Here is a 21,108-nt window from a genome sequence, read left to right on the forward strand (position 1 = left end):
ATTCACGAGAAAGCCTAAGATGCCCTTGAGAGATACAGTCACAGGAAACACTGAGCATCCGCCTATCCAGGGCCATCTCCCATAAGTATTCATCACACAAGTCTCCTTAATCAGGAACTCAATTAAAGGAGAAGGGGAAAGGGAGGGGACTAAGCCAACACAAACTTGATTCAGAGACAATGACTGGCCTCCGAGAAAGGTTATCACCATGTGATAGTTAATTTTTTCTGTACCAGACCTCAAGAATATGGGCTAGCGGGATGAATGAGAAGAGCTAAGTAAAGAAACCATCCGAGGAAGCTTCTGAATCATCACAGAGATGCAGTAAATCTGGCAGCAAAAGGAGAGGATCTTCCATGTGTTAAATATCTATGTATGTGTGTGTGCTTGTATAGGGTGAGTGTAAAGGATATATTTTATATTTTGATGTCTGTATATTATATAAATGGATATTATACAATATAATACATCTATGTGACACATAAAATATTTAATTTTCCTTATAGCTGTGCTAGACAAAGATATTTTTTCTTAGTGGGCAGTTGAGGAAATAATCAGAGAATTCGCTTGTCCAAGGTTTATCACCAGGCATCATATCAAGAATTATGACATGAACTGCACTTGTCATTAGGAGTAATAAAGAGCTAATTCTCAGGGATAAATACAGGATTGAGACTCTGAGGGGAAAGGTGTGGTCAGTCATGGCTCTTCATATTTGCTCAAAGGGAGCATCTGCCCTTCGCTAGAGCCATAAGGGAGGAATTTGACACAGCATACTAGAGATTGCGGGTGGTAACTGCAGCCATGAAATCAGAAGACGATTGCTTCTTGGTAGGAAAGTGATGACAAACTTAGACAGTGTGTTGAAAAGCAGAGACATTACTCTGCTGCCAAAGTCTATATATACTCAAGGCTATGGTCTTCCCAGTGGTCACATATGGTTGTGTGAGCTGGACCATAAAGATGTAGAACACCAAAGAATAGATGCCTTCTAACTGTGGCCCTGAGGAAGACTCCTGAAAGTCCCTTGGACAGCAAGGAGATCAAACTAGTCAATCTTAAGGGAGATCAATCCTGAATATTCACTGGAAGGACTGATGCTGAAGCTGAAGCTCTAGTATTTTGGTCACTTGATGTGAACAGACGACTTATTGGAAAAGTCCTGATGCTGGGAAGGATAGAGGGCAGAAGGAAAAGAGGGCATCAGAGGATGAAATGTCTGGATGGCATCACCGATGCAATGAACATGAACTTGGGCAAACTCTGGGAAACGGAGAGGGACAGGGAGGCCTGCCGTGCTGCAGTCCATGCAGTTGCACTGAGTTGGACATGACTGAGTGACTGAACATTAACAACAGCCAGAGATTCTGCTGTGGGATGATGGTGTGTCTGAGGACTAATATTTTATTAACAGCTCAGTTCAGTCGCTCAGTCATGTCCAACTCCTTGTGACCCCATGGACTGCAGCACGCCAGGCTTCCCTGTGCATCACCAACTCCCAGGGTTTGCTCAAACTCATGTCCATTGAATTGGTGATGCCATCCAACCATCTCATCCTCTGTCATCCCCTTCTCCTCCCACTTTCAATCTTTCCCAGCATCAGGGTCTTTTCAAATGAGTCCGTTCTTCACATCAGGTGGCCAAAGTATTGGAGTTTACGCTTCAGCATCACTCCTTCCAATGAATATTCAGGACTGATTTCCTTTAAGATGGACTGGTTGGATCTCCTTGCAGTCCAAGGGACTCTCAAGAGTCTTCTCCAACACCACAGTTCAAAAGCATCAATTCTTTGGTGCGCAGCTTTCTTTATTGTCCAACTCTCACATCCACACATGATTACTGGAAAAAACCATAGCTTTGGATAAATGGACCTTTGTTGGCAAAGTAACGTCTCTGGTTTTTAATATGCTGGCTAGGTTGGTCATAGCTTTTCTTCCAAGCAGCAAGCGTCTTTTAATTTCATGGCTGCAGGCACCATATGTAGTGATTTTGGAGCCGAAGAAAATAAAATCTGTCACTGTTTCCATTGTTTCTCCATCTACTTTCCATAAAGTGATGGGACTAGATTCCATGATCTTACTTTTTTGAATGTTGAGTTTTAAGCCAGCTTTTTCACTCTCTTCTTTCACTTTCAAGAGGCTCTTTAGTTCTTCACTTTCTGTCATAAGGGTGGTGTCATCTGCATATCTGAGGTTATGATATTTCTCCCAGCAATCTTGATTCCAGCTTGTGCTTTATCCAGCCTGGCATTTCTCATGATGTACTCTGCATATAAGTTGAATAAGCAGGGTGACAATAGACAGCCCTGACGGACTCCTTTGCAAATTTGGAACCAGCCTCTTGTTCCATGTTTGGTTCTAACTGTTGCTTCTTGACCTGCACAAATATTTCCCAGGAGTCAGGTCAGGTGGTCTGGTAATCCAATCTCTTGAAGAATTTTCCACAGTTTGTTGTGATGTACACAGCCAAAAGCTTTGGCATAATCAATAAATCAGAAGTAGATGTTATCATTAACAGTTATTATGACTCAATTGAACCCCCAGCTGCTATAGTCTGAGGAGTATCACATTAGATGATTGATAATCCAGAAAAGCAGATGAAAAGTTAATTTTTTGTTGTGCCAGAAAATCAGAAAGTATTAGAAGACAACTGCAGACTAATAGGACGATGTCAAAGGGTTACAGAACCTACTGGAAAAGATCACAATAGTCAAACCTACAACTATTTGAGCAATAAAAATAAAGTAGTATTGAACCATAACTCAAAGTATAAAATAAATATCATTGAGTCCACACTGATATGAATGATATCGACTATACAAATAAATGGGGGAAGAATGGACAACCCTCCCATGAGATGTATTTCAAATAATTTATGTAAATACTCTGTTCTCACAAGTGGAGCAGTCTTTTCCATTCTTTAAGTCTAGACTATACAGACTGACTTCCTTTCAAAGAGAACAGTATCAAAAGAGGGTAAAGGCCTAACTTTACACTGGAAATCCTGACACACACTATCTTATGCAGGTGATCAAGGTCAAAGTCAACAGTGATAAGTCACATTGAAACTATCTATCCTTGATATGATGTAATAACAATGGCACTTTATCTCTGAGGTCTTCCTCACATAATCCAAGTCTAATCATAAGAAAAACATTGGACACATTTAAAGGGAGGGACATCCTACGAAATATGTGATTGTGGTCTTCAAAAACTGTCAAAGTCATGAAAAACAAGGAAAGTCTGAGAAACTGTCACTTCTAAGAGAAGCTTATGGAGATATAACCACCAAATGTAATGTGGTGTCTTTGGTAGCATCCTATAACAGAAAAAGGACATTAGGAAAAACTATGGAAATCTGAATATAGTGTTGGCTTTGATTATGATACATCAACCTTATTTCATCATTAGGGAAGCTGGTTTGGGTATATGGGAAATTTCTTTACTATTTTTATAAAAACTTTTCTAAATATCTAAAACTATGCTAAAACATAAAGTGTACTTTTTTAAGGTGCAAAGAATAAACAAGTGGTTGCCAGATGGAAGGGGAGTAGGAGAAGATGAAAGAGGTGAAGGAGATTAAGAGAAACAAACTACCAGTTATAAAATAAGTAAGTCACAAGGATGTAATGTACAGGGCAGGGAGTATATTCAGTTATAATAACTTTGCATGGTGCATAATGTATAAAAATTTCAAATCATTGTGCTGTACACCTAAAACTAATATAATAAGTCAACCATGCTTCAATTATTAAAAAACTGATCCATGAAAGCATCTGTGGTATAAACAGGATAAAAAGCAGGGCATGCAATTACATGTCCAGTATGCTAAAAGTCTGAAAATGGAAAAATATAGGAGGGGAAAAAAACATATGAGAGGAAAGAAAACAACAAAAATTCTCTAATACCTGTGCTTAGGTAATATGACTATGGTGATTTCCCTTATATTTATCAGTTTGCTAATTGTCTCTAATGATATGTATTGATTTTATAATAAGAATGGAGAAGCAGGAAGATGTTTCATGGATCAAAGAACTAAGAGGTACACTTTTTCTAGATGTAAGGATGTACAGAGCAGATACCTGGCACTGTTCCTTTGATAAAAAGTATTTAAAGGAACACACAACACTGGGAAAGTCATCAAAATAAAAATCAAAGACAAACTAAAATCAAAGCACAGTCATAGTCCCAGCTAATGCCTATATTTAATAGCTACCTCACAGCATAATTTTTAGTTTTTGTGATAGTTTCAGACTTACTTAAGATTTCTATTTGAGGGTCTTTTTTATAACATGATTTATACCTGTATGGAAAGTATCTGAACTCACCTTGTGTACTACATTAAATGACAGAGATTACGAGCTTCTGAAGCAAAAACATGATCTTTCTGTATATGGTAACATTATACTGATATACAACTATAAGTACAAAACAGTTTATTTTAAAATACATGTTCACATTCCTTATTTCCACTGCCATGCAACTGCATATATGTGCATGGAAATTGTAAATGACACTCAGTAATCATAGCTAATATATTTATAGTCTTGATTGCCACACTATCCTTGATAGTAACCTATATATAAGTTATTTCTTAAAAATGATAAATAAACAGTATGGGAAAAGAAATCTTGGAAGCATAATATTCTTTACCATGGAGGTCCATTATAAGGTAGATAGATGCTCATCACAAACTGTATAAAATCATGTGGTTTATGTAAATATAAGAATGTATTCCTGAAGTACTGTACCATGAATATCAGAAAGTTAATGTAAGTAATCAGTGAACGTGATGTTTTTAAATTGCTAACATAAATTGATGACTAAGATATGTATATAGCCAAGGCATGAATTGAATCATGTTTAGACTTAATGTTGAATGAGAACTACCTAATTCATCTTTACTGGTTTTTACACCTTTTACAAGTATCTTGAATATTCAAGATATCCATTCAAAAGTTTACCCTATGCTTTAGAAGCTCATACGTGTTTTTAAATAAACGTGTGATTATCTCCACTGAAACCACTCAACATAATTATTTTAAATGTGTTTTTTTTTTTTTCCTTGCCAAATTCGTTTTATCACTCAGTGTATTGCCTTAATAATGTAATAATGGGCTCCATCCTTGCTGCAATCAACAAGACGGTGTGGTGTGCTCTTTTTCATCAAAGATGTTGCAAATGAGAAAATTAGATATCGAGTAAGAAAATGGATTGTTTTCATTATAAAGCTAGTGTTGGCCCTAATTACATTGTGTATACACAACTGCATATCAAAGAATAGAAATACACATCATAAAACTCAAAAGTAACTGGCTGACCCTTTTGTTTCTTTTTCAGCAGTCCAACTATGGCCTTTGTAGGGGATGCTTCTGAACTTGCAGCATGCCATTGATGGCCAAATCAGTGCATGTATTGAAAGCAGGTGCTGAGATGCCATGAACTGCTTCACCAGACAGAGATGACAACCTCTTAAAGGGACTGAAAGCTTTGATGGAAACAGTTCTGTTTACTTGCAGGAAGCAAGATTTCTTGCTTGAAAAGACTAATCAATCCTTTCATCTGATAGGAAATTTAATTGAAGGCAACATCCAGAGGTGAAAATATTGTTCAGCCAGCTGCTTCTCTTGCCATTCTGTCATATTAATTGGGATTGTCCTAATATTTTCATTGTTGAATTCACTTGACAGAATCACTAAATTACATTAAAGCTGTTTAAGCATGAATTCTGTGAGAGGCAATCTTTTAAAATTTGGGCAGTATGTAGAAAGCATGAAACTGATGTATTAGGATAATTGCACAATTCTTTAACAATACAATATAGCGTCTACTTCCATTTACCAGTGAGGTGTGACACTCACCTCACACTCGTATCAGTAATGTGGGTAATTTGTTTTGAAGCAAATATTTACTCAGAAGTTGACATGGAATGTTTATTAATCATTTTCTGCTATGTTTTCTTGTTTCCCATGAGAAGAGGTGTTGGTATATTTACTTCTTTTGTACATGCCCAATTGTTACATTAATAGCAGAATGTAAAGAAAAAACAATATTGAAGAAAAAAGCCTTTATGACTTGTACACTCATCTCATCACTCAGTTAGGCACTGCTTCTGGAACTGTAAGCTGGCTGAATCTTTTCCAAACCGGGCTGCCATAATATTGTGTGTGCTGTGCTGTGCTCAGCTGTGTCTGACTCTGTGCAACCCCATGGACTGTAGCCCACCAGGCTCCTCTGTCCATGGCATTCTCCAGGCAAGAATACTGGAGCAGGTTGCCATTTCTTACTCCAGGGAATCTTCCTGAGCCAGGGATCAAACCGTTGTCCCTTGCATCTCCTGCACTGGCCGGCCCCGCCATACTCTTCAACTCCATCTAAGGACAATGGGACAATATTCTTCCATTGACTAACATCCAAGTGTGTTTTGCTCTGTTGTTTACATTCTACCTACACACTCAAAAGAGAAACTTGGAGTCAGAGGAAAGTCTTTGTGCTTTTAATATAAAGTCCTACATCATTTACTTCTGAAATATTTTTCAAACATCTCTTGCTTTATTCTGTTTTATTCCAAGCCAGGTTATGTCATGTAGAGACTATGTCACCAGCCTTCCTAGCTTCTTCACACGGCCATTGTGACCTATTTAAATTTATATCTGCATTTTAGCACCGCTTTGAAATGCCATAACTAATTCCCATAGTGTCTATAGGTATCATCCAAGTTCTGCAGCATGGCTTACAACAACCTTTATCCTCTGACTCACAGGTACCTTCTGCCTTCACCCTATAGTTCTCCCTACCAAGCACTTCACTTAGTACCTGAACAAACACCAACCTCTAGTTTAATTTCATTCTTCCTCCACATTCTCCAAACTGCTGGAAATGCCCCATATCCCTATTCCAAGTTTTAGGTATTCACCCCTACCCCCAGGTACTCTCCTTGACACAATTGAACTGACCTGCTTACTTTTTCTGTGTTATAATGCATCTGTTTTCCTCTATCATTGCCCTTATTACAGGATATCAAAACTCATTAGTGTTGTTTTTTTTTTTTTAAATGAGGACTAGATATTTTCATCTTTGTAGTCCCAGTACTTAGCATGGTACCTGACTCATACCAGGTGCTCATTAAATGCTCAGGGATGGTTGAATACATTTAAGTTGGAATAATTTTTTGATCTACACCTTCTGGTTCGAATCCATTTTTTCCCCCCAGAATGACCAAGTAAACTGCTCTTAATTAACCATAAACTTTTCCCAATTTTTCAGCAACTTTAATCATAGTCAGGAATGTCCATTCTGGATGCTACTTATTTAAGAATGATGATGTCAGAGACATCTTGGGCAGGGAGAAGACACAGACACAGACATAAGGCTGCTCTCGCTGAAGCACCAGTGTTCTTGCTGCCCCAAGGCCTGAAGTCCACTGTTGAAAAACCAGGTGCCTCTGCCACAGGTTCCCCAAAGATTTGATCTCCTCATCTCACACTGCTCACAGTTCCGCGATTGGTGGAACACAAAGCGACATGGATAATTTCAGTCTGAAAAAAGCCATTTTATCTTGTCTGCCTTTACATTACATGAGGTCAAGTTAGAAGATGGAGAGTGTTGTATGAGCTCTCTGACAGCACCTGCCACCCACTCAAGTGTACAAATAAGAAAATCAACTTTTCTATAGCCTATCAGAAATTAACGTATCAACAGCTTACACCTGTGTTCTCTGGAATCTTGGGTGCTAGAAATAACAATTCTGAGAATTGTAGTGTAATGCCTTTACAAAGTTTCTGCCAGCCTATACTGTTGGCTTCCAAGAACACCTAAAAACCTCTTCTGTACCCACTTTCCCATCCCTTATTTATGATTATTCCACCACAGAATTAGCAAATGTTGAGGTAGACAGGTGGAGTACAGGAACACAACTGCACCCCAAATGAGTATAATCCCTTTTAGGGTTCCAAAGCTTTAGGAATTCTTGCCAAATGAGTGTGATTCACTCTCAGCTCCTTCCCATGCCCAAGAGAGAGATCTCAGCCCTTCTGCAAAGTTCAGAGAGAAGTCATCTTTTGGGATACCGTGATTTAGGAGAGTCATTCATTCCTCTCTCAAATCCCGTGGTTAAATGGCACAGGGCTGCCAAGGTCATGAGTGGATTCTTGGCTCCTTAGACTTCGATAGTTGGAGTAGGTGAGGATGGTAGTAACACTTAGCAAGAAACACTCGGGACATCCCTGCTAGTCCAGTGGTTAAGAATCCCCATTGCAATGTAGGGGGCACATGTTTGATCCGTGGTAGAGGAACTAAGATCCCACATGCCGCAGAGTAACTAAGCCCATGGACCTGAATGAAAGATCCTGCATGATGCAACGAAGATTCTGGATGCTGCAGCTAAGACCTGACATGGCCAAATACATAAACAGATAAATTTTCTTTTAAATAAAGAAACACTGCTTCCTTTCCAAATTTCTGATCTTCTGGAGGTTTTCCCAGCACTCATTTCCCCCTTAATATTATAAACAGACAGAGATCTTTCAACAAAAGGGAGATTACTTAGACTTCCTGTTAGCTTAGGGAAACAGAGCTATCCATAAGGCCTCGAGTGCATGTATAAGGAAAATCCCATAACAATAAAGATTGCTATTGTCAGGATTGGTCTTCTGCATAGATTTTTCTTGTAAGAGATGATTAAAACCACTGTAGGTGGTTGGACAACGATGAGACTCTTGGTGGTCAGGATTCTGCTCCTTTGACCAAAGGGTACTATTCATTGTTATTAACAAGGTTTATATACAGGCTTTCTTAGTCCAGATGCTCTTTGCAATGCAGAAAAGTGGGGAAAGTAGGACAAACTAATCAAAACAGACTAGCTTCAATTTGTTGGTGTGAATTTGAAAGTATGCCTGCACTGGTCCTTTATACATGGAGTTCTCCTAGGAAGCTTAGGGGTTATGCTAGAGTTCCTACCTAAATGTGCCTTGCCATAAGTCACACTCAAGTGCGTGTGAACTCAGATAGTAGTTATTGTCTGTGGACTTCCTTTGCTAATTAATCATATATAATCTTCTGATACCTGTTTTGTTGTTGTCTTGAATTTTTACCTAAATATTTTGGTGCTGTTTATTTTTTCACCTGTTTCTCTATCTTATCTTTCTTACCAGATTTTGATTCTCAAAGAACAGGGACAGAATCCTTTTTATTTCTTTATTTCTTTTTTTTGCATCCCCATACTGCTTGATCCAGTTTTTTGGAATCGGGTATGAATTCAATAAACATATAGCAATGAGTCTCTTATACGGTGTATATTGCTTCCATGCTATTACATTGAATCACAATGTGGCAAAAAATCTTATATTTCCCAGGGTGCCTTTAAGATTCTAGTCCTGGTTTAATTTTTCTCTTCAGTTTCTTTAATTTCCCTGCAAGACAAGTACTCTTATTTATGGGCACTGCAACACTGGAAAATTATATGCTAAACTGTTACCACTGGCTCTTTCGGTTGGACTGTTCATGGATAGCTTCAACTGCTTTATACTTTTCTATGTTTCCTCAAATAATTACACATCATTTCTGAAATTATAAAAATATTTTATATTAATTTTTAAATAAATAAATGATGATCATAACTATTCTAGTTGTTTTACAAAGGGATGAATCAACTTAACCTCTATGCTTAATGGATATTAGATTCATTGTTCTATTTAACTTTACATTTGTCTTTTCTATAGTCTTTTTGATGATGCTCCTTTTAGAATGGATACAGAATTTGGCAACATTAGGTAGTACACCACTCAGCCTCTTTTGACACTACTAATGAAACTTGACTCATTTCTCCCTCATTGAAAATATTTACAAAATTCTTTTCACTATTTGGTAAGGATTATATATAAATGCAAAGACATTATATACAATCTCATGATTGATACAGTTGCAATCTTGTTTATATTTTATACAAATATAAATATGACTGATTTAATAGTTTTTATTCATTCCAGTCCTATAAAAAGAAAACAGTTTCTGGAATAATAAAGGGAATATAATCTTACTTTTTCACCAGCCTCCTTCCCTAAGTCTTTGTACAAGTTGTACAAGTCGTTAATTGTGAATGTTTCCTGAATAAGGAACAGTGAAAGATAAGCACAGATGGCATCTCTAGCCTTGAGGAGCTTACAGACAAGATATATCCATGAAATATTTGGAAGAAAATGTCATGCTTGTATAGCATAAGGTTATATTATCAGGATAAACTATACAATATAAGAACATTTAAGAAGAGAAATCGTGAAAATATAAAAAAACCAGGAACAGAGATTTCTTTACGGAGACATAACCAATTTATTTCTGCAGTCTCTGTAGGGCTTTAATTGGTTAGAAAGGGGGCAGGCAGACAGCAATCTAGGCAGACAAAAACATTTATTTTTTTCACCAAAATCTATTGATTCTTTTTTAGTACTCTCATTTCTCTGTTCATCTTCCTCCCCGCTTTAATAATGAGTTGCCTCTGAATTTATTAAAAACAGCCTGAATTATTTCTATCAATTGATAAATATTTTCTCTCCATAAGAATATATATATATATATATCTTTAAATTTACTTAATATTTCTGTAATCTTACTGGTCTGAGAAGAAGAGCTGTTTCTCTCTCCCAGAGTTAATATCTATGAGACACTTTAAATCCTGTTTCTTAGCTGTTTCATTTGTCAGAAATGCAACCATTTCTTCCTATACGCTAGCTGTACTCTCTCGCTAAGTTTCTCCATGTGCTCTCCATGATAACACTAGTGACATTTCTCTGTATATTTACACACGCACACACACACACAAATCTTATCTCCTAGTGTTTTGGTTTCTTCAGGATCAATATATATTTAATTTATCCTTTCAATCTCAGTAATTTTGCATATGACATCCAATATGTAAATCTTTTGTTAAGTACATGAAAAGTTGCACACTTGCTTTTCTTTTTGTCAAATGCTTTTTTTTTTGGTCAAATGCTTTTTTTTAAATCTCTTGGCAATGTACACAATTTTCCATATGCAACTTTTTCTCTTACTCATGGAGAAACTGAGATGTAAAACCACTGTGCTTAAGATAAAGCAGCTAGTAAGTGACCACACCAGGATTCAAATTCATATTTGCCCCCTAAGTCTATAGTCATTTAAAATAATTATTTGGACATCCTCCTGTCTTTGACATTTAATCTCAGTCCTGACATCTGTTGAACAACAATACACTATCCCATTGGCCACTTGCCTATCCCAACCTAGTTTAATCATGTGCCTTCATAGGGTATATAAATCGAAGTTTCTCAGTCGTGTCCGACTCTTTGCAATCCCATGGACTGTAGCTTACCAGCCTCCTTCGTCCATGGAATTTTCCAAGCAAGAGTACTAGAGTGGCTTGCCATTTCCTTCTCCAGGGGATCTCCCTGACCCGGGGATTGAACCCGGATTTCCCACGTTGCAGGCAGATGCTTAACCCTCTGAGCCACCAGGGAAGCCCTCAGGGTATATAATATAGATATTATTAATATAGAAGAAGACATTGTTCCAACTGTTCTAGGGGAGGCAGCTCTCATACCTACCATATATAAGTTTTTCTTGACATTTTATTTTTTATTTTGGGGGTAACTTGGTTGTGAGTAATGATGAAATGAACATGGGAGTACAGAATATCTCTTTGAGATTTTAATTTCAGTTTTTTTAGATATATACCAAGAAGTGAGGTTGCTGGATCCTATGGTAGTTCTAATTTTAATTTTTTGAGGAATGTCCATTATGTTTTCCATAGCAGATCTACCATTTTACATCCCCACCAACAATGTGCAAGGGTTCTAATTCCTCCACAATCTCACTAACACGTATTATATTAAAAAAAGAAACACACAACAACAACAACAACAACAACAATAACAACTACAACAGCCATTCTAACACATGAGAGTTGCCTTTGTTCAGCACAATACTAGAAGTTCTAGCCAGTGCAGTTAGGGAAGATAAAGAAATGAAAGACATCCAAAAGGAAAGAAAGAATTAAAATCATCTCTGTTTACAAATAACAAGATCTCATATTAGAAAAACCTAAAGTCAGCCCCCCAAAATGGTACTAATAAACAGATTCAGTAAAGGTGAAGGATAAAGAATCAACATACAAATGCCAGTTTTGTTTCTTGATACTAAAAACAAATGATCCAAAAAGGAAATGAATAAAACAGTGTCACTAAAATAAATCACTTAAGAATAAACTTAACTAAGGAGATGAAACACTGGTACACTGAAAACTATGATACATTGATACATTGATCAGAAAAATTAAAGAAGACACAAATAAATGGAAGGACATCCTGTATTTGTGGACTGGAACACCTAATATTGTTAAAATGTTCATACTACCCAAAGCATCCTATGGATTCAATGCTCTCTTCATCAAAATCCCAAATGGCATTCTTTTATAGTAGTAGAAGAAACACTCCTAAAATCCATGCAGGACAACAAATGATCCAGAATATCCAAAGTGATTTGGAGAAAAAAGAATAATGCTGGAGACATCAAACTTCCTAGTTTCAAGATATATGACAAAGCTGCAGTAATTAAAGCAGTATGGTACTGATATAAAGACCAATAAAACAGAATAAACATCTAAGAAATAAACTCACCCATAGACAGTCAAGTGATCTTCAACAAGGGTGTAGATTGACTTAAACCACCATGATCAAAATTTCTCCTTCTTCACATCCCTGTTACAATCCTTTCTGTCTGTTCCCTAATTCTGCCTGAAAAATATTCTAACATTTAGGCACACACTAGATGTCTCTCCTAAGAGAATGGTAATGAGTAGGAAGGGGTGGGCGATTAAGCTGGAAAGGTTTCACTTTGGCTACTCAGGAGAGGAAATACTCTGTGATTACGTTTAGCATGTTGTATAACATCACCCTAGGAAAAGCAAGGATAATGATAAAACATCCAAGCAGCTCTGTATACTGTGAACAAGAAAAAAAAAGTAGTAAGAAAGAACCACATTGACATTTTTTGGGCACTGTGGATATGCTAGAGCGCTTGAGACCAAAACTCAATAACAAGGAGTGCCAGCTAGGAATCTGATTAAAGCACCAATTCATAAGAAGCACACAATGCCACTGAACAAATCAGAAATGATACTGAAGGTTACATCGATGTGTAACACCTTACTATTGAAGTGCTTTCACTTTTTTCCTGCAGTAGGTAATGCCCTTAAGAATAACTTTAAAAAACAGACAAACAAAAATATTTCTGACTGGCTATATTTTACTATATAGTTGTCAAGCCAATACTTAAAAGACAGCAGTCTGACAGAGCTCTAAATTACTTCTATGCCTGAGGTACTTATATCACTCTCTAGCCCTTTTTGAAAATCTTTTTTTAGTATCGGAAATAAATGGAGTAATTTTGGTTCAGGCAGTTGGGGAATAAGGACAGTGGCCCTGCTATTAAACAAGTAATGATGATCTCAAGACAGTAGAATTTGTGGTTAAATGGGTATAGACAAAACATATATAGAATAGATGAATAGAAGAATAAAGACATTAAACTGAGACATTAAATTTATTGTTTAAAAATAATTTAAGGATGTGATTTTAAAGAATAAGTCTTTAGCAAATTTTATTGGAATTGTGGATCTGGAAATTTTTAAATAAAAGGGAATGATAGAAATTGATTAACTCATTTGAATTTTTTTGTTTGTTTTTAAGGGAAATAAGGATAAGGAAGTTCAAGGTCGTTCAGCTCTTAATATCTTTATTAAATATCCTTTATGAAGATATCATATCATTGTTCCTTTGGCTTCTTTTTGTTTCACATGTCAGATTAAAAAAAAAATATGCACAGAATATATGCACAAAACTCAACTGTTTTTGTAAGACTTGTAATGAACTCAGAAATCTCTTTTTCATATCTGCCCATCTACCACACATTCCTTGTGATTTAAAAACATTCTTATAATAGTTATCAACTTTTTTTCAAGTCTTGACATTACTGTAGTTCTGTTTTTCCTAAAATTAATAATTGTCTAATGTGTTTGTGTACCTGGTTTTCCTGTGTGTCTATTACTAACTTATTCCTAAACTTTCACCTAGAAATATCAAAACTCCTCTCAAAATATCAGGAAATACAAAAGGGTATTATTTTACATTTTTCTTAGAGATTAGGGAAGAGAGATTAGGTTAATTACCCCAGGTTTTCACATCTCCCTGCCTCCATGCCCTTTGATATTTCTCTTCTAATGACTCTGCTGCTGCTGCTGCTGCTGCTAAGTCGCTTCAGTCGTGTCCGACCCTGTGCGACCCCATAGACGGCAGCCCACCAGGCTCTCCCCGTCCCTGGGATTCTCCAGGCAAGAATACTGGAGTGGGTTGCCATTTCCTTCTCCAATGACTCTAGGCTTAGCCATATGAATCGGTTGCCTAGAGCCGTGGCTTCTAGGAGAGTAGCACGCTGAGTACCAGAAACAGCTTGAAATGTGCTTCCTTTCAAGAGATCATCGTTTGCTACTTTGCTATTAAGATATGAGATAAATATAAAGGAGACCTGAGTTGTCCCACAAGACCAATATAGTGCCGTCTGCCCTCAGATAATCTATCAACACTAGCTGCTCACATCGTGAACAAGTCTAGCCAAGATCAGTCTGGCTCAGCGCAGATATGCAGACGTTGCTCAGTTGGTCTACAAATATGTTAGTAATAATAATAATAATTAAATAATTAAGTCTGGAAGTGGCTTTTGCTCAACAACAGTCAATCGATATACAGAAATATTATCACTAGAGCTTTTAGCTGTGCTTCAGTCTTGATCAGGATTCTTTAAGCCTGCTGCACATTTATTACCCTGGGATGTCTCCTTAAGGTGAAAATCGCTCAGTTGTGTCCGACTCTTCGCAATCCCGTGGTCTTTGGAGTCTATGGAATTCTCCAGGCCAGAATACTGAAGTGGCTAGCCTTTCCCTTCTCCAGGTGTTCTTCCCAACCGAGGGATGGAACCCAGGTCTCCCGTATTGCAGGCGGATTCTTTACCAGCTGAGCCACAAGGGAAGTTCAAGAATACTGGAGTGGGTAGCCTATCCCTTCTCCAGTGGATCTTCCTGACCCAGGAATCGAACCGGCGTCTTCTGCATGGCAGGTGGATTCTTTACCAACTGAGCTATCAGGGAAGCCTGGGATGTCTCCTTACTACCCTAGTAATTCCCTTTGCCTGTCTTCTACTTTGGAGACTTTTCCTTCTGATTCCCAGTACATTTTGTTTTTTATTTTCTCCCTTATTTCAGTAGATCACATCCCCCCAAGTAGCATTTTAAGAAAGGATGGAAGTGTTAGTTGCTCAATCATGTCCGAATCTTTGTCACCCCGTGGACTACAGCCCACTAGGCTTCTTTGTTCATGGGATTCTCCAGAGAAGAATACTGGAGTGGATAGCCTTGCCCTTCCCCAGGGGATCTTCCCAACCCAGGAATGGAACCTGGGTTTCCTGCATTGCAGGCAGATTCTTTACCAGCAGAGCTACCTGGGAAGCCCAGAGAGTATGAGTTAAGGAAGCCCAAGAAAGGATAATAGATGGATATAAATTTTTAAAGAATTATCAAATCTGAAAATATTGTTTTTTGTCCTTTAGAATCAATTCATACTTTGGTCAAACAAAAATGTAGGTTAAAAATTATTTCTCAGAATTTGGATGATAGCTTTCTCCTGCTAACTTCTAATCTTATTGTTAAGGAAAGTTTTTATGTTTTTATAAGCTTTTCATCTCATATTTTTACTACAAAATTCAGAAATTTAATGATGCTTTGGTATGAGTTTTATTTTATTGTGCAAAATACTAAGTGGGTTGCTACTATCTAAAAAATGATGATTTGCAGATACAGTATATTATAAAAATATTTATTTCTTTAATAATCTACTCTCATCTACATTCTGCCTCTAGAACCCTTTGTTCAAATGTTAGACTTCTGAATCGATCCTATATTTTTCACCAGTTTTCCATTTTTGAATTCTATTTTCTGGGAAAATTTACAATATTACGTTTTAACCTCTCTAATGGATTTGAAAATATGTTTGCCATATAATATTTTATTTCTAGGAGCTCTTCCTTGTTCTCTGAGTATTTCTTTTAAAAAGTACTCTGCTCTTAAGGGATGTATTTTTTTTTTTATCTCTCTGTAGATATTAAATTAATTTTTTTAAAATTCTTGTCTTCCATTGTCTTTTTTTCTCCTGAGTCCTTTCAATTTGGTTTATTTTCTTAGGTTTCTATGTTTTATGTTGGAGGTACTCCTCAACTGTTTGATGATCTTTGAGTATAATTTATATATTTATAGCAACATACTGAAAGCAGATAGAAAAGTGAATATTTGAGTAGATCTTGCTGATTTGAGATTCCCTAAAGGTCAGTGGGAGAGTCAGGCCCACAGATATTAGTATCTGTATGCCTCCTCTCCTGGGTTGGTTATTTTCCTCACAGAAAACTGTTAATTTTTGTGACTGGATTTTTTTTTAGTTTAGTTTATATTGGAGTATAATTGCTTTACAATGTTATGTTAGTTTCTGCTGTACAGCAATGTGAATTAGCCATAAGTATACACATATCCTCTCCATCTTGAACCTTCCTTCCACCCCACCCCTCCATCCCATTTGTGATCAGACATTAAAAAACTGCTTTGGTGCTGAGCAAGATAGTGGGGTTGGGCATCTCAGGATTTAATACCCATACTTTCACTTGATCCCTTTGTGTCTCATAGATCCCCATCCTCTCGCCAGCCTCCCTTATCACCACTGCCAGCTCTGACACTTTCACAGAAACATTTGACTTTTTGACAGATGGGAAAGGAGTAATTTTGTGATGGAAGGGACTCAAGAAGGGTACAACTGCTCCTTGCAATGATGTGCAATCAATTATCTTGTTTCCTTTTGTCCTCCTCTCTAAAGATTCCCTCCTGCCTCCATTACCCAGACTTCGTCTGGTTCCATGCAGGAAATCAACCTGCCTAGGACTGGTCTTCCTCTTCCAGGGTCCTCTGACTTACTAGTCAGTTGTCTTTTCTGTCCATTTGCTTTTCAATGTCCAAACTGTTTAAGACATATTACATCCCCAATACCTTTTCCCCTTTGTCCTTCTGGGTTTATGACATTATTTTTAATTTTCACTACCATTTTTATAGAATTGGTGGAAGGGCCACACACATTCTCTATGCTATATTTCAAATTTATTAAAACACTGAGTTTATGACTTTAAACTTCAAAATACACACAAAAATGCATCTAATTATAGGGTAACCTCTATTACTGTAGCTAAACAAAGTCAGACAAACAATGCTTTTAAATACTTCTTGAAAATAGTATTGATTATTAATATATAATAATTTTAACTGAAAGTGCAGAAAGATCCTAAGTATTGAATATTACTTTAAATGATGTGCTGTTGTGAGTCATAGGAACTGTAAAAATTAGATTAAAATTTCTCATGTCCTTAAAATATATATATATATATATACACACATATACACACACACACACACACATATATATATATATAATTAAGATGATTAATTTTAGAAACACAAATATTTTAAAAGCTTTTCTGTTAAACAAGATCAGATTTTCCTGCTATGAAATAAATTTAATTTTTCTCTTCATGTATTTTGTTTTCCTTCACAAATTTGAGAGTAGTAACTATTCTAACCTACTATTATCTCTGTAAATAATGTTTCCTCAGAACCTAAGTTAATGAGATAAGTCTTAGTGATCTACTCATTACAGTTCTAAAAATAGATCGAGTGATAAATGTGGTGTCAGAATTTCTGGCAAGAGGAAAACCTGTATCTAACAGTGATCAATGCCCAGTTCTAACATCATGACACTGCATATTCATATAATGAACTGCTTATCTGTTAATTACTGCTCTTCCCTGGATTAGGCTGATTCCACTTTCCATGAAAAACCTGTAACAATATTGGACTTTTGTATATGATTATTTGTTTTTTGCGGAATTTTGGGGGTAATGTGACATGGACTATGTTTTCCAAAGCTCTGAAGAGCTTCCATTATAATTTAAAGATAAAGGGAATAACCTTCTCAGTAAAAATTTACCGTGAAGGATTATCTTAAGAAACAATTCTTTTGAAAGAACTCAGGGCTGGAAAATTGGCTCCAGTGAATTTTGTCCTGCAGTGCCATCTGTTATGAATTCCACCCATGTATTAAAAATGCATGCTCCGCCACCTACCTCTTAATTCTGGTTAAGCTGTGCATGTGAAGCACAGTGTCTAGAGCCAGGTGTGCTGTTGGTAATCGATTCATGTTGGTTTTCTTTCCACAGTCAAAAAAATATATAAAAAATATTCAAAAGTCCAAACAGAACTTTAAAAACAAGAGATTTAACTGAACTGAATCATAAATTAACATCATTCAGTGTGTAATAAATTCAGTTCTTGATTCTGTTTTCCTACCAAGGAGTGAGCTTTTTTCCCCTGAATTTTTAGTATGTATCTGAATAATTGTTCTCATCAGTCAGTAGAGGGAATAGGGTATGTGTGAGAATCTGCTGGTAATGCTTTCAACCTTTATTCTCTACACTAGATTCTTAGTGCCAGAGACTCTGATATATCAACTTCTCCTGTCAAAAATTTACTGTTTCAGGCCTAAGAAATCCAATTCTGATAAAGACTTTATGAAATCACATGTCAGGAATGTGAATTTCTATAGAATCGTATTCGCTTTCAATTATGTTTGGATAAATGACAAAGTTCTTTCCACTAATTTCATGATTTATGACAGTATGTAGCTTCCTAGTCTAAGTATTCAGGTACTCATTGGTGTATCCGGGTGTCATAGAAACTGCAAATTCTAAGCATATGTACCAGGGAAGGAAAAAAAAAATTCTTTAAAACCTGACATGCTTAAAAAAAAAAGTGTTTCTAACGTTCAGATGGTGTTAGAATGTTAAAATAACTTCACTCCATTTTATCATTGTTTAAATCATGAAATTTCTAAGTTAAAGATAATTTACTTTTACTGCTGCTGTGTTACTACTACTGCCAACAGTAAACACTGGAAAATATTTGAGTCATTACCATGTGTTAACTACTTTACCTGTATAATTTCATCTAACCTTTCCAACAAGAAAGTTCTGCTTAAGAATAATCTAATACTGTACAGCAGTTGTTTTCAGCTTGTTGAACTATAAAGGGTAAATCTAACCCTTACTCCTTATAAAAATCTTTAAATGATTGAGAACAATTATATGTCTTGTTTTTCAGATCCATATTTTTATTCTTTCTGAAATGGTGATGTGATTCTCCTTCCCACATTGGTAATTACCCTCTAGAAATAAATAATTAAAAATTAGTGTGGTAAGTGCAATGAAAGTTATGTAGAATGCACTTTCAGACACAATACAGACAAGTACTTAATCTATCACTGGAAAACTAGGGATAATTTCTTGGGATTGATAATGCCTGTGTTGACTCTTTGTATTAACTGATAGACAAAGAAAACAGGCCAGAGATATCAATCCTGGAAAGCAACATATACCAAGGGCCCCCAAAATAAAGCAGTTCATTATATTTCAGAAACAATGTCTTATAATGTTATAGCATCATCAAATGTCAGCAAGAGAACAATGGATCACGGGACTGACAGGTAACCAATAGTCATGAAATAGAGAACTTCATAATGTATCCATAGAAATAAAAATCCCTTGGCTTTTTTTTTGGTAGCTAAGAGAATTTGACAATTTGTCACTCAAGATAGCCAAGTTTACCTGTTGTGTGGGGCATGATTTTAGAGAAAGTGGAATATAGGAATAGAAAACATGTAGGGTCCTTAACTAATAATCTAACATGAGTTTTCTTAAGACTAAATTGTACCATTTTAATCTCTCTTTAACCTAAATTTATTGAATGCTTTCTTTATAGAAAGCAATATCCTAAATCTTGGGAGTACAAAGTTAAGCAAAAATAGACACGTTCACTATTCTCAAGGCTTTCAAGATAATGAAGCAGAAGGATTTTAACAAAGCATTACATAGATCAGGAATTGACAAACAATAGCTCTCAGATCAAATCTAGATTTCGACTTTGTTATGGATTGAATTACGTCCTGCTTGAAAGATATATTGTCTTAATCCCCAGTACACCAGCATGTGACTTTATTTGAAAGTAAGATCTTTATAGAAGTAATCATGTTAAAATTCAGTAATTAGGGTACACTCTAATCCAATATGACTGGTGTCCTTATAAAAAAAAATAGAAATTTGGACATAGAGAGACTTGCAAAGTGGAAGGTGAAGTGAAAACACACAGGTAAGAAAGGCTATGTGTCCAGAGTGATGTACCCACAAGCCAAAGAATGCTGAGGATTTCCGGGAAATGAACTAGAGGAGGCAAAGGAGTTATTTCTCCTAGAGGTGCCAGAGTGAGCATGGTCTTATTTACACCTTGATTTCAAACTTCCAGTCTCCGGAAATAGGAGACAACAAATTTCTATAGCTTTGAAGACATTCAATTTTTGGCACTTTGTTAGGGCAGCCCTAGGAAACTGCTACACATCTGTTTTTGTAAATTTAGTTTTACTAGAAAACAGCCACATCTCTTTTTTAAAAAACTTAAGCAACAGGAGAGTTAAGTACTTGTACAAGTGATATATGGGTGAGAAAACTTAAAATATTCACAAAATGACCTTTTACAGAAAATGTTTGCTGATGCTGGCCTGAACAAATGTTAACTATCAACTGAAGCACTAGGGTGAGAAATATGACTATAAAAATGTGCAAAGAGGGAAGGGAGAATGAGGTGCATTGGTCTCCCCTTTTGCCTTTCATGGTTTCAGGTACCTACAGTCAGCCATGGCCCAAAAATATTATATGAAAAACTCCAGAATTAAAACAATTTGTAAGTTTTAAATTGTGCACTGTTCTGAGTGGTCTGATGAAATCTTGTATGGTCCTGCTTGGTCCACTCGGACGTGAATCCTCCCTTTGTCTGATGTGTCTGTTAGTCCCTTAGCAGCTGCTCTGGTTATCAGATTGACTCTTGTGGCATTGTAGGGCTTGTATTCAAGTCACTCTCATCTCACTTAATAATGAACCCAAAGCTCAA

The sequence above is a fragment of the Giraffa tippelskirchi genome, chromosome 14 (genome assembly GCF_054371585.1).
Source record: "Giraffa tippelskirchi isolate mGirTip1 chromosome 14, T2T-mGirTip1v1.2.pri, whole genome shotgun sequence".
Lineage (NCBI taxonomy): Eukaryota > Metazoa > Chordata > Mammalia > Artiodactyla > Giraffidae > Giraffa > Giraffa tippelskirchi.